Raw genomic sequence first — 15,436 nt, 5'->3', positions numbered from 1 at the left:
AAATAAAATCCCACTTCTAAGCCAAAGAGCAAGTTCCCCAAAGAGCAGACTATCTCCAATACATTTAGTACTAGGAAGAAAGAGAAAGCCAGTGCACTTCGAATAGGATCAATAGAGCCCTTCTGAGTTTGAGAAAATGTACATTATTGAGAAGGCCTACATTATTCTTAGAGACTTGTAATAGAATGTAAGTAAAAGCAGCATGTGCCATTAGGCACAAGATAAAACATGAATGAGCAAATGAATGAGTTTATTGTTATCCTTACAGACTTTTCTGTAGCCTACACTTTTCTCTTCTGGTTTGCTTTCTAAATCCTTGTATAAGAGTTAGTGCTTCATGAAAAAACAAATCACCACCACCACCACGTTTAAATGTGAGAGTTGGACTGTGAAGAAAGCTGAGTGCCAAAGAACTGATGCTTTTGAACTGTGGTGTTGGAGAAGACTCTTCAGAGTCCCGTGGACTGCAAGGAGATCCAACCAGTCTATCCTAAAGGAGATCAGTCCTGGGTGTTCATTGGAAGGACTGATGCTGAAGTTGGAACTCCAATACTTTGGCCACCTGATGTGAAGAGTTGACTCATTGGAAAAGACCCTGATGCTGGGAGGGATTGGGGGCAGGAGGAGAAGGGGACGACAGAGGATGAGATGGCTGGATGGCATCACCGACTCGATGGACATGAGTTTGAGTCAACTGCGGGAGTTGGTGATGCACAGGGAGGCCTGGCGTGCTGCAATTCATGGGGTCGCAAAGAGTCAGACACGACTGAGCGAATGAACTGAACTGAACTGAACCACGTTTAAATAAAGATCTGTGTGCTGTTAGAAATAAATTACCTGAACATGATCTTTGTGAAACATACACTGACACAAAATAACAGAAATAATAAATAAGACTGGGGAAGGATAAATAAGATGCTGAAGTAAATAAAAGAAACCTGAATCATTTTGCAAAGGTATATATGAAGAAATGCTGTTGAGCTACTGATATTCAGAAAATAAATACCAACATAATGCATAAGCATATAGAGATGAATAATATACCACATTAAGGGAGCAACTTCAGAAAAGAGAATTTTGGCATACTCTGTAAGTCTACAAATAAAAAGAACTGTATATAAATATAAGTCCTTGAGTTCATAAACTTGTTTCACACAGGGGTATGGGTTAGTAATTATGAAAATACATCATATGTATATAAGAATTTAAGGGACAAATATTCCATGGATAAGGAGATACAGAGTGCTCACTGGGCAAAGTTATAAATAAGAAAAGGGGAGAGGCTAAGAGTGAACATAATGATACTAGATTAGAATCAAGAGGTATCAACTGGGACTCTTGGCTTTTAACAAATTCACAGATAGATAAAGATATAAATATAAGTGTGTGTGTAGGTGCATGTCAGTATACAATACATTCCCAACTCTGACAACTGACAGGGTCTGTCATGACACCCAGCAGCAACGACCCTGCCAAGAACCTCGGTCTGTGTTTCCAACCATCAGTCTTCACCAATTAAAACAAAAACATTTGGCTCTCTAGAGAAAAGGTTGATTTCTGGACTGAGGAAGGAAAATTATAAGAAGAGCCTGAACATCTTGTGGTAGCGGGACATCAGGAGGTACGGAAAAGTGATGGCCGTGAATCAAAAACTCATAGAAGCCAAATTGAAGGTGTTCCCAACGGCCAAAGCCAAAACAGCAAAATCAAATCAGAGTGCTGGCTTGTAACTCACGGAGTGAATTATTCCGAAGTCCTCAGTAATATAAGTAAGTATATCAGGAAGAAGGGACAATGGTTCTTTACATTTCAATCCCTATTAATGCACTGAGAAAGAATGAGGGAAACTGAAATTCACCATGTTTGAAATATTCACCAAAATGAAACTGAAGAAAATGTCATGGTAACTATTGCTGCAGGCAAAAACCACTGAAAGATACTAAAACTAGAAGATGAAGGTAGGATGAGAAACGTGACACTTGCCTAGTCTCAAAGTTCTTCCCCAGAAAACACTTTTTAGTTACAATATATATACACACACACATAAACCCACAGTAACTTCAAGGTACAGAAATTCAGAAAACTAGCTAACCCAACAATCAAAATTACCAACACGACGGCCTTACCTGCCTGCCCCCCCCGAAAACACAGTGCACCTAGAAGGTCACTCTATCACTTCCACGATGTTCTTCCCAAAAGTATCCCCCCCCCAAAAGATCAACCTCAGGGGCATTCTATATAACAACTGACTAATATTCTTCAAAAAGTGTCAAGAGCATGAAAAGTGCAAGTGAGGTAGTCACAGATTATATTAAGGAGACATGGAGCCAAATATAAAAGAATATAGGGTTGCATTTATGTAAGTTTCAAAATCAGGTAAAACCAAACCCCAGTGTTTGGAGTTGGATACCTAAGTGATAAAAGTATAAAAAAGAGCAAGAAAGCACAGATATAGAGACAACGGTCATCTTTGGTGGGAAAGAGGAGCTTGTGAATGAGAAATAGCATACTGGAGGCATCTAGGGTGCTGGCAACATTTTCCTTCTTGTTCTGAGTAATGGTTAAATGTGTGTTGGTTACATGAAATTTCATTAAGCTGTACATTTATGTTTTATGCACTTTGATGTATATGTATTATATATATATATATACACATAATTATAGTATTAAATGTATAATATAATACTATAAAAGGTCTTTATATAAAAAGCCCAAAGGAAAAAAAAAACACACAAGCAATCAGTAAGAGAATAATACTCCTAAATGAGGGGTATAGTACTAATTGGTGTATCAACATATTCTAATACTCCTGTATAAACAGATGTGCGCTTTAAGAGACGGGCTTCGAGGGAATCACAAGTCCCTCTATCCCCTCTTTGTGCATGCATGCATGCTAAGTTGCTTCAGTCGTGTCCAGCTCTTTGTGACCACATGCAATGCAGCCCGCCAGGCTCCTCTGTCCATGGAATCTTCCAGGCAAGAGTACTGAAGTGGGTTGCCATTTCCTACTTCAGGGGATCTTCCCGACCCCTACTTAGTACTAGAGCTACAAATTCTACAAAATATATATAATATGAAAACAAGGAACTCATATATCTGGGCATGATGGTATAATGGTTTTAAATAGAACGACATTAAAATTTGCTTAAAAAGAAAACACAAGTGCATTAAGAAATGTATAGATAAAATTTCTACTTCCAGCCAATGACAAGGGTAACAAGAACTGAACTAGGTCCTACTCCCTCTAGGCAACGAAAAGCACAATGTTGTACAATGGTTTTCAGAAACTGGTCAAAAGGCAGCATAGGCCAGTGGTGCCCATAGAAAGGAAGCAAACAAGCGAGTCCTGCCACTGCCCCAGCTGACCACCTGGAGCTTTCAGAGCACAGTGCCCATAAAGCCCGACACACTCGCTAACTGAGTCTCCGAAGGAAAACTGCCAACCGCATCTCAAGACAAACGAAAGCACACATCTGTGAGAAGACTTGTACCCGAATCTCACAGCAGCTTTATTCGCAATGGCCAAGCCTGGGAAGATCTCAAATGTCCGCCCACACACAGGTGAAGAGCCAAGTAAATCTCGACACAGCTGTGCAACAACAGGCTACTCGGCAATAAAAGGAAACTGACTACTGATGCACCTAACAAGAGGGAGGAGTCCAGGGTTAAAAGCAGCAGCGGAGAGGGGACACGCGGACTGTGCTTCCAGTTACTTAAGATTCTAGAAAATGAATTCCAACAGCAGTGGTTGCCAGAAAAGGGAATGAGCGGTGCTGGAGGAGAGAAGGAGAAAGGGGCTAGCAAAGGGCAGGAGGAAACTGAAGGGTGATGGGTATGTCCATCATCCTATTCCAGGGGTGGTTACTTCACACTCAAAAATCTAATTGCACACTTCAACTGTGTACAGTTTATCACTTATCAATTACTCCTCAATAAAGTTGTAAAAAGTAATGTACAAACTTCACCTTCTAAATTTTACTAAATATATTTTAAAAAGAAACTCTATAAAATGTTTGCAGGCCACATCGCAAACCGAGTCTACGAATAATTCTTAATCAATCCACCCTGATCATTCTAAATGGCAAGTTGGTTTTTTTGAAGATCTGCCTGTGCAAACAGGAAGCAGAAGAGTCTGAAAAGTGGATTTTAACAGGGAAATAATTTAACAAATATAGTTCCCCACATGCTTTATTATCTACTGATCATAAGAATTATGCTATAGTTTACTTCTACCTACAAAAGAAGAGAGACAAGAGTGATTTATATAGGTGCTGCTGCTAAGTCACTTCAGTCGCGTCCGACTCTGCGCGACCCCATAGACGGCAGCCCACCAGGCTCCCCTGTCCCTGGGATTCTCCAGGCAAGAACACTGGAGTGGGTTGCCATCTCCTTTTCCAATGCATGAAAGTGAAAAGTGAAAGTGAAGTCGCTCAGTTGTGTCCGACTCTTAGCGACCCCATGGACTGCAGCCTGCCAGGCTCATTCATCCATGGGATTCTCCAGGCAAGAGTCCCGGAGTGGGGTGCCACTGTCTTCTCCCATTTATATAGGGATTAGCCTCAAATCTAAACATCTGAAATTATGTGAACATCACCATATCCATAAATTTTCACCTTTTTGAAAATTGACTCCAAGATGTATATGTAAAGCACATTTGTTAAAAGAAAAATAAGTGACTAAAACTTTTGTTTCCTGTATTGGGAAATTCTGAATCTTATTTTCTCAGTCAATTTTTGTTGTACAAGTTTCCCTTGAATACTCTGCATAAGACTTTGACCATCAGCCTTCCTTTTTCCCTGGAAAAAAGTAGGAACATTATGCTAAGGGGCCAATTTTGCAGAAAGTACAAAAGACGCCGTGGAGACAAGAAACAGAGAAATTTAAGCTGAGTGGATACATTTCACAATTCCATTTTTTTTTCTGTCTAAATTATAGCACCATGTCGCATATTACCAGCTATTTCAATAATAGCTATGATCAAAGAGAGAAATGTCGTTTTTTAAAATCACAGACCCCAGAATGACTGAGACTGTTATATTCTACATTGAAAAGAATTACTGCAAATCTGAATTTCAGCTTCATAGAACTCTCCACAAAATGCTGACTGACACATGAACTGTAAAAACTACCACCAACTGCCTATATGTCTCCACTGACAGAATATACATTATACTGATTTTCTCTTTACTATTAACTTTAACTTGAATACTCTTCTAAATATTACATATGCATCCCTTTTCTTAAAATATAAATTATGGTAGATATTGAATTAGCATTTTTTCCTTGCTAAGGCAGTATTAGTTTTCTTTATTAAGTAATTAATTCTTTATCATTTTCAAGACTCCACTTATGAAACTGCCTATTTTTTTTTTATAAATCTATATAGTTTTATTAAGACAAAAAACTGACAGTGTTGATATGAAGTTTACATTTAAACAAAAGTTTTCACAAAAACCTATCACATGCCTAAAAATTACAATGGAGTTCTAGATGCAGGTCAAGACGATGTCAACAACTGATAGAGCTCATGACTCAAGACAGTGTTTTGGATTTTAGTTAATTCTTAGGATTAAAAAATTTGTTTTGTTTTAAAGTGAACCACTGCCCCAGTATGAAAATTAAATCTTCTCCTGAGACCAGGGCTTTTGAAATCATTCAGCTCTTGAACTTGTGCTGTCAGTGACTGAACCCTGCCACCAATGGTTTCAAAGTTCAAAAAACAGAGGCTCCAAGAGTTTTCCGCCCTATGAGCACCGGCCCTTGTCTTTCCCTGCTCACCCACCTCCTATGCCACTCTCTGCCCTTCCCTAAATCTTCACCAGCGGCTTGGATGGAAAAGCTGATACTGGCAACTTCACAATAGGGAAAGAAAGGGCCTGCTGTCAGTTTCATAAGCAGCCCCTCTAAGACAGACCCTCCAGGAAGACTCTTCCTCCTCAGCCAGCTTCCATCCCCGGCATGGCAGCTTGGGCAGCGTCTCAGTCCTTTGCTGGGGACACCATTGAGCTCAGGCAGGGAGTACCTTGGCTTCTAAGTTTCGGGCATTCACAGCTTTTAAACAGTCTCTCACAGTCCTCATTTAGGTTGCCAATGACATATTCTGGACACAGAACCCAATCATCATTAGTTGTTCTTTCTTTTGTTTCACCATTTCCCCAAATTTTAACAAAAATTATCCTAACCCATCTCCCTTCTTTCCCACCCCACCCCACCCACCCCAAATAATACACCAGTAATAGCCAAAAACTACACACATGCTACGCTGTAAAAATGCAGAGTTAACACTATCGGGAAGAAGGCTGTGTGGGTTGTGGAGATGCTCTTTGAAGATTTACAGTATCTCTAGCTCTCCCACATCCCATTCTGCGTTTTGTCCTTCATAGAAGGCCCTTTGCTTTTTTTTTTTAAGCAAAGTTCAGAGCAGATGCCTTGAAACACTGACCCTCCTTCCCCTCCCCGGGGATGGGTGTGCAAACTATACAGCATGGAACGGCTTTAAAGCGCTCGGGCTGCTGCAGGGCGGAGAAACTACACGGCTCTCCAAAGGACATCTTCTCCAGCCACCTTTGTGGTGTCAAGACGAGTAGAACTCCTCCTTTCCCCACTTGAAATCCACAGTCAGATGTGACAGGGGCTGGTGTTCAAGAAAGTGAATTCTTATCATCTTTGTCATCTTCCTCTGAGGGGTAAGAATGCCACGTCAGCCCTTCCTCATAGAAGGATATGACAACCTGCGGGCACTTGACATTGGCTTCCTCGGCAGGAAGCAGGTCAGCCTCATCAGAGTTCTATCCATTTCATCAGGAACATGAGTTCTCCACTGGAGTCCGTAGCTCCAATAATCCGCCCTGGTTCCAAACCCTGGGCAAAGCCTCGTGGCTTTTCTGACTCTTCTTTCTTCTTCTTTGGTTTGCTCTCCTCCCCCTTACCTTCCGAATCAGAATCAGCTTTGCGCTTGCCTCCCTCCGATTTATCTGTCTCGTGTGCTGTTTTCTGTGACTGCAGAAATTCAGCAGTGAGGTCAGGGCAATCCAGGTTCTCTTCTGGTTCCCACGTGTTATCCTCATCTGAGGACCCCTTCCACTTTAGCAGGTACTCCACTTGGCCCTTCGCCACTCGGCGGTCTAGGACTTTCTCCACCACGTGCTCTTCCTCCTCTTCTCTAGCACCGCCTCCACTTTCTTCTGGTTTTGTTTTTTCCCCACAGTGCCCGCCAGCTTTCTGGTATAAAGGACGACGCTGCTCGGGTCTTGCAGTCGTCAACCCCCCCTACGCTGGTTCCAGCGCCCAGGCTGTCCCGTCCGTCCTCTTCCCAAATTACTGTTTCCTCTCCAGCCCAATCCCCCAGCCGGCCACCCAACCCATGTAGCATTGTCGTGTCTACTCAGGCCGAAGAGCGACCCGCAACTCTGAAACTGCCTATTTTGAGTTAATGGACAGTTCCTGCCTTAATTCAGTGTATTCTTTTGTTCAAACAAAACTTCTGACTAGCTTAGTTTATAAAGCCCTTGAAGGAACTTTTTACCTAGTTGAATAGCTCATGTAAAAGAATTTAAACTATAACAATTCACTTTAATCTTTATTTTGATATCTGTTCAAAACACATTGATAACTAATGAATTATTTTTAATTACTTCAAATTTAAAAGTGACCAGAATACTATACTGCACATCAATTATTTGCTTATAAATCAATATTTATCCTTGATATACACCTTGATCAACGAACAAAGGTCAACATAATGTGTGAGATAGTTTAACTTCAGTAATGTAACAACCATAATCTAGTCTAAGTATATATAAGATGAAGTTCCAGAATATCATATGCTGGGCTGAGAATAGGAAACTACGAGATATTCCTAAGTAAGACATCACTGGATAGTGTTGGCAATGCTATAAAGCATGATACTAAATGTTACCCAGCTGCCTTGGACCATATTTTATAAATGACTGAAAGACCCTCATGCCTTTACAGTGAAATCAATTTGATTATTCCCCCAAAACAAGATAGGAGTCTGAAAACATTATGCTAAGTGAAAGAAGCCAGTCACAAAAGGACAAATGTTGTATATTTCACTTACACGAGGTGCCCAGCACAGCCAAATTCATAAAGACAGAGAGGAGAGCAGCAGTTACTAAGACCAAGGTGAGAAAGGAGCAGACAGTTCCTGTTTATTAGGTACAGAGTTTCTGTTTAAAATGTCACAAAGTTCTGGAAACTGACAATGGTGATGGTTGTACAGCACCGGGTACTTAAGATCACTGATTTGAGGACTTAAAAAATGGTTACAGAGGTAGGTTTCATGTTATGTATATTTTATAACAATTTTAGGAAGTCCCAAAATACCATTCCTAAAATACAAGTCTATCAACAACTTCAAACATTTTTCTCTTCATGATTCCCAAAGATATTGCTCCAGACCTCCTTCCATCTTTAAATCTCCTCAGATCATCCCTTTCTCCTCTCATTCCAAAAAACACTTTCATTTTTCATTGAGTGAAGAAGCCTCAGTCTTGAGGCACCAGTTTACCTATTTTCCGATTCATCTGCGTTTCTATGCACACATTCTTAGCCTTCCTTCTCGTCCCCTTGCTTAAGCTGTCCAGCCCGCCACTGACTTAATACCTTCCCGACTTCAACACTTACTATTCTCTTCTCAAAGGTCTGTAATCTTCTATTTTTTCCCACTCTGCCAATTAACAAGGAGGGTTACAAGGGCAGGAATGGCCATTCTCAAGTTGAGTCAACTAAAAATCACTATATAATGGATAACATTTGTGGAAGTAATTTATCCTGAGACAGATGACTCATAGATGAGGATTTCTAGGTCCTTTTTGTTCAGAGTGTTATAATGCTGTGGAAAGGGTGGCTGACAAATTACACTGTATGTCTGATTCCCAACTCTGGTGCTTATTACCCACACAACTTCAGGCAACTCATTTAATACCTTTGTAGCTCAGTATTTTGTTGGGCAAATGGTGATGACTTAACTTCACAGAAATGTTTTGAGGGTTAAATGAAATAATGTATGTATTTAATATTCACACAATCTAACTTAAATCAGTGGAATACATTAAATGACCCAAAGTGTATTTTCAAAATACAGAATGTTTTAAAAAGAAGAAAAAATGAATTGACTTGGATGAAATAATCTGTCAGAATGTATATGATCCACACATGTCTACATGTAAGAAAAGAGGGAGAAAAAGAAAGAGGCAGATGGTCAGAAGGAGGATAGACACTGGCTGACACAATCAGCAGAGAGAAACTATCTGGGTGCTAGAAAGGCATACACTAATGTGGAAGAGACTGAATTTTCTAAGCTCTGGATGAAACATCCTTCAAGATAACCTAACTTTTTTTTCGATCACACAATCACAAAAGAATCTCTTCTGTGAATAAGTATCTGAGTAGTCAGAAATGAAGCTGTGAACAGAGACCTCAGTGTGTATGAATATGGGCTTCCTCGGTGGCTCAGTGGTGAAGAATCTGCCTGCAGTTCAGGAGAAATGGGTTCGATCTCTGGGTTTGGAAGATCCGCTGGAGGAGGAAATGGCAACCCACTCCAGTATTCCTGCCTGGAGAATCCCATGGACACTCCAGTATTGCTGCCTGGAGAATCCCATGGACAGAGGAGCCTGGTGGGCTACAATCCATGGAGTCACAAAGAATTGGACACAACTGGGCACACACATATGTATGTATATGTGTTTATACTGCACGTGTGTACATACACATCTACATGTAATGATATACAGCTGACCCTTGAACAAGACAGATTAGGGGCACCAACCATCAGCAAAGTAAAAAAGCTGAATATGACTCACAGTCTACCCTCCCTACACAGAGTTCCTCATCCACAGACTCAAACTATCATGGATCCTGTTGGACTGTAGTGTTTTCTCTTAAAAAAAGAAAAAATAAAAACACATATAAGTGGATCTGAGCAGCTCAAACCTGTCTTGTTCAAGGGTCAAGTGTATTACTATAAATTAGTACTGATAGTTACAAAGTCACAAAAACTATAATAATTATAGTTGTTACTTACTGAGAACCTCATTGTACAAGGCCCTTTGCTAAGCTTAATTTTACATTACATGGTCTTCTCTCTGGTGTGAATTTCAATTTGAATACTCTTTTAGTGTTAGGAATTTAGATTTGTCATTTAATTTTATCAAAGAATCCCATGAGTTAGTACCATTATTATCCCCATTTAATAGATTCGAAAGCTAATAGAAATTTCTAATTTGCCTAAGAGCACACAACTTGTAAGAGGTCAAACTGGGAATCACACTGCTTTTCCTCTGGCTCTTTGTTCTTAATTCTCACACTGTACGGGCACTGTTCTTTAATAATTAAGAAGTTTGGTTAAGGATAATCAATTCCCCACAACACGATCAATGCTGAGGGATAAAATCAGTCTGGGGTTTGCAAAGCGCTAGCCAACCTCTTCAGATGTGTGGAGAGCCTCCTCCTCAGTCGATGTGGTTTACTTCTTTAAGCAGAGAAACAAAGGGTAAAAAAGAAAAGTCAACAAGGGAGGAAAATCAGGTCAACCCTCGATTCAATCTAGGCTCTTCCCCATCTTCCTTCTCTTTATGAAGTTGAACCATTTATTATGTATCATTTACTTATGGTATATTTCAGACTCTAGGCCAGATATCAGAGACATAGAGATGATCCCTGCCTTGGGAACTCTTACTCTTCAAAAGAGGCAGCAGGTTTGAAATATTCGAACTATAATAAACTGAGATAAACTGGCAAGTTCTCTAACAGGCCCACAGAAACTATGCAGGGCAGTAACCTCCTGACCACTGAGGACTTTTAAACCCTGAAAGTAGAGGCTTGCAGATTAAGTGTGAACTCACACACTGGTTTTCAGGGACTTCCTTTAGGTGCATGCGGTCAACCTAAGATCCAACACTGGAACCACTCATAAGAGTTTTCATATTTTAAGACTCTCACCAAATGCCATGACGTGCCATCATATAACGTTTTATACTATAATCCCAGACCACCAGTACGGTGCTCTGACACAAGGTGCATGATCAGTGGTTGCTTGGTAAGTGGGAAAAAAAAATTAAACAGAAGAAAAAAACAAAAAAAACAAAGAACAATCCATATGTCCTTAGGGAAGAACTAACCACTGAAATTAAGTTACTTAAAAAAAATACTGAGAAATATAATGCAGATTTTTAAATAAATGAATATGAAGCAAATTTATATGTAGATGACTCTGCCATAAAATATTTTGATATGCACAACCAAAACTGACAGCTGAAGTTCTAGTACAATCTAAATAAGATAAGATTACATCGTTTGGGGGAACTTAGAATAGGATTTCCACAAATGAGATGACAGATGAGGCATAACAGAAATAAGGAAGAAGCTTAACAGGTTCTGGAAATTCTTCTTCAGTCTTGCTTTAGAAAAAGAAACCTGAGATACTTATGCAAAATTTTAAAATGTTGCTGGATTACATCCTTACTAGAACCTAAAACATCTGAAAGCACCTGTGGCATAACTGTCAACAAACATAGTCTTAAAAATGCTCTGATTATGAGTAATAGGGCCCAAGGTAATTATTTGAGACCAAACAAATGTTTCACTTTATTTCCTGAAGTTCTGTTATATTAATATCATAGAACTCACAAGTTCAGCCTCCTTTTCACTTTCTATTACGTGTTTCTCCTAACAATTTTAATTTTAAAACAGCCTCTTTCTGAGACTAAAATTTCTGCATCCGGAGGGTGATCTGATACTCAATTACTAGGATAAGAATGGGAAAATGGGATAAGAGGAGGAAGGAGGAGTCAGGGGAACAACCTAAGAGACACCAACAACAGAAGGACTGAAGTTAAACGGCCAAGAGAGATTTAATCCGCTAATGTTCCTTCTCTCCAAAAGCATAAAAGTTTTTCTTGTGACTTTTTCCCTTAATTAAAAAGAACAAGGCAGCAGTGGCAGGGAAGTAGCACGAGGCAAGTCTTGGAACCAGTATGAACACCGAGTGTGTCATAAATGCAGGGAGATGCCCTTTAAGCAGGGAGGGAGAGGAACAGTAAGTATGCTTTGGGTGATTCAATGAGGTAAAGCAATGCATTGCCTCTCTGAAATCAGATTAATTTTACAAGAAAGTGAAGTTGTCTTTACATTTTATATTACAAGGTACAGTGCTTCTAACAATTTCTACCATCAGAAAAAACACAGAGCTAATGAGAAGGAAAAGACACTGTGAATATATCTATTATATATAAGGAATCTAGAAATTGCTGCAAAAAATATGGCTATTACACTAATTGCCAATATTTATTACTATATATGAACAATAGCACTGATAAGATTTCCTGCCAGATGGCAGGTAAGAAGGACCTATTAATATGATTCTGTAATTTAAATGGTTACAAGCAGCAAACTGGAAAACTAAAAAAACTTTCAACTAGTACTGTTTTAAAATAGAATTCTACTATAATACCTGAAAATAGCAAGCACATTTCAACTATTTCACAAGGTAAAATAAATTTAGTAAGGTAAAATCAAGGTAGCTTAAAATAAAGCGAAACAACTCTGTATGTGTGCATGACACAAATGAAACTACAATCCCAAGGTGCACAGTCACTGCAGGAACTTAGCTGCTTCATAAGTACTTACTAAGAGGTCAAATTTCAACACTTAGTCATTCATTAGAGAGGCACTCAAAAGGCACGTATGGCAGTCTGAAGTGAAGACACACTGCGGAGAAAGGGCAGCTAGATCCTTTGGAGGTGCTACTGCCGTAACTAAAGTCACCCAGAACACTTTGCTTCCTTTTCTTCCCAGAGCAACGCTGTTTCTCAGCTGCTGAGCCGTGTCCAGCTCTTGCTGCTCCACGGACTGCAGCCCACCAGGCTCCTCTGCCGCCTCGCCACGTCTTGCGTCTCCTGCACTGACAGGCAGGTTCTTTAACACTAGCGCCAATAGAGTACATATAATATTGTTTATAAACTACCTACCAGTGTTGCTTATAAAGTACCTACAAAATTTGCATTTATTGACAGTTTTATCCATAGTCTAAAAGCAATCTGACAAAATGAAACTCAAACAACATGGCTCCTTACAATGATGGTGAGCACAGCACTTAGAATCATAACCATTCCAGGCTACGAAAACCACTGATAAAAACGACCTCACATGTGTACTGCAGACTGAAGTGAAGTTTCTAACGGATCAAGTGCATGTTGATACAAACAACTGACTACAAATAGGATGGCTCACTTTAAGCTATGGATTCTTCATACATCTCTCTTAAGTCAGGGAAGAGAGGTGCTGGGGGCACTATGAAAGGAAAAGAATCCATTTAGACAAATCAGGGACTCTTTGTAAGGAATAACTACTTATAATTCCTTTATAGGAGTATTTCATATTTTAGTTTAACTTTTCTTCCCTTTTAATTAATATTTCATAGCTCTTTCTTCTTACTGCTATTCCCCAAAAGGGTGTTTTGCAGAAATACCTGAGGAAACTGAGTGATCATGATAGAACAACAAAAAAAAAGAAGCAAGAATAAAGAAAGACAATTGCTGCTGATTGTATCATTGAGCAACCACAATTAATTAGGTTGACAAGAAGTTCTTGTGTAGAAATAAATGCGCAAAAAGACCTTGATGCTTACAACGTCTTGCCTCAGAGAAGCTTCACGTCAGCATTCTGATGGGACATGGTGGCAACAAGATTACATAGTTAGATGTGTAAGAGAGCGGAAAAAGCCCCAATATAAAACTTTGCTATTAAAAAGCTAAAGTCTAAGACAAGGACTTAGATCCTGCTCTCCTATTTCCTTGTCACTTAGCAGTTGGAGGCCTCTTCATTGTCTCGTGAATGTACCATCCAGTCGTCTTCACCTGAAATACCCGTCTTTTCCCACATGTACCCATTTTCCAGACACAGGTCCAGTGCCATCGCCTGTCTGAAGCTGACCTTGACGGCCCCACCTTCACTGACTCATCACTGCTCCAAAGGCTTCTGCAGCATCAACAATCTGTGACCACAGTTTGAACCTCACTTATATATTGTCACTGTTATTTCACGTGTTTGTTTTTGTATGTTTTCCCATAACTATATTATAGTTCCCTGTGGGAAAACGATTAGTATTTCTTCTATATCCAATGCACTGCCTTATCACTGTACCAGTAATCAGTAAGCTATTCAATAAGCATTTGTAAAACAAACTGTAATAATAATTATATACTAGCCAATATTTATTAAGTTATATGTATCGGACATTGTACTCTCAGACTTCAATTAACTTCCACAATAAGTAACTCTACAAGGTGGGTTATAATTCATATTAGTGACATTAATGTTAACTCCATTCTATTTAAGAGAAAAGCTAAAGCTTGGGAACAAACAGTCTCATAGAAGTGAGTGTTCATCTTGAAGAAACATGCTACCCAGAAAAGATATGAAAACTAATGCAACTGGTACTTTGTACTTTCAGTCTATGAAAAGTGTCCTAAGTAAAAGGGTAAGGAAAATAAAAATGCTAATTACCCAGTTAATAGGGCTTCCCAGGTGGCACTAGTGGTAAAGAACCTGCCTGCCAATGCAGGAAACATAAAAGAAGTGGGTCAGGAAGATCTCTTGGAGGAGGGCATGGCAACCCACTCCAGTATTCTTGTCTGGGAAATCCCACAGAGAGAGAGGCTTGGCAGGCTACAGTCCGTAAGGTCACAAAGAACTGGACACGATGCAGGTGACTTAGCACACATACACACACACACATGTACATAATACATCTATAATATCAAGAGATAAACCATGTTTACCAAATCAGATGCATATGATCACTTTGAAGCTAACATTCCAAATTTACCTTTTCTCTCCCTGAATCCTCTTCAACAGTAGATATAGGCTAACCTGAGGATGACTAATCCTATAATAAAACACTTGCTATATCAAAAGACAGGATGCTATGCACAAAACAATTAGTAAAGAATTACCAAAACAATTAATAAAGATTAAACAAATTTAAAACATCTAGCTCAAAAGTAATGACCACATAAATACTATCTAAAGAGCCTTGAACAAGACAGAAAGACTGTGATTGATCCCATACATCCAGATTCTGTTTCCATCAATCATTTCACAATGGTTGTTCTAAGAATAGGGAAGATACTAGACTGCCTAGCAGTATGGCTGATTTACCAGAATCCCATGGGATCAAGAAACATATTTTACATTAAAGATTTTTTTCTTCATAAAAGTTTGCTATTCTGCATTTGTAAACTGTTAGACCCAAGAGACAAAACTCCTGCTCTCTAAGACTAAACTTTTTTCCCCTAGTTATAATTTATTTTATAGAGTAAGAATGGGGTTCAGTTTTGAGTAACTATCTTTTCTATGGAAATAAAATTTTCACAGTCAATTTTTAAAAAAATACTTGTAGGAAAATCAATAC

At 39.3% G+C, this 15,436-nt stretch overlaps 1 protein-coding gene and 1 pseudogene across 3 annotated transcripts in view; both read right to left on the bottom strand.

Moving 5' to 3' along the window:
- Positions 1–15,436, bottom strand: part of RNGTT (RNA guanylyltransferase and 5'-phosphatase) — a 223,042-nt gene that overhangs the window by 50,375 nt on the left and 157,231 nt on the right. The window lies entirely within an intron of this gene.
- On the bottom strand, positions 6,642–13,938 carry LOC110127303 (chromobox protein homolog 1 pseudogene; annotated as a pseudogene).

This window comes from Odocoileus virginianus, chromosome 19 (genome assembly GCF_023699985.2).
Source record: "Odocoileus virginianus isolate 20LAN1187 ecotype Illinois chromosome 19, Ovbor_1.2, whole genome shotgun sequence".
NCBI classification, from domain to species: Eukaryota; Metazoa; Chordata; class Mammalia; order Artiodactyla; family Cervidae; genus Odocoileus; species Odocoileus virginianus.
Note: the sequence above shows the minus strand (reverse complement) of the source record. Positions and strands in the feature narration are given on the sequence as shown.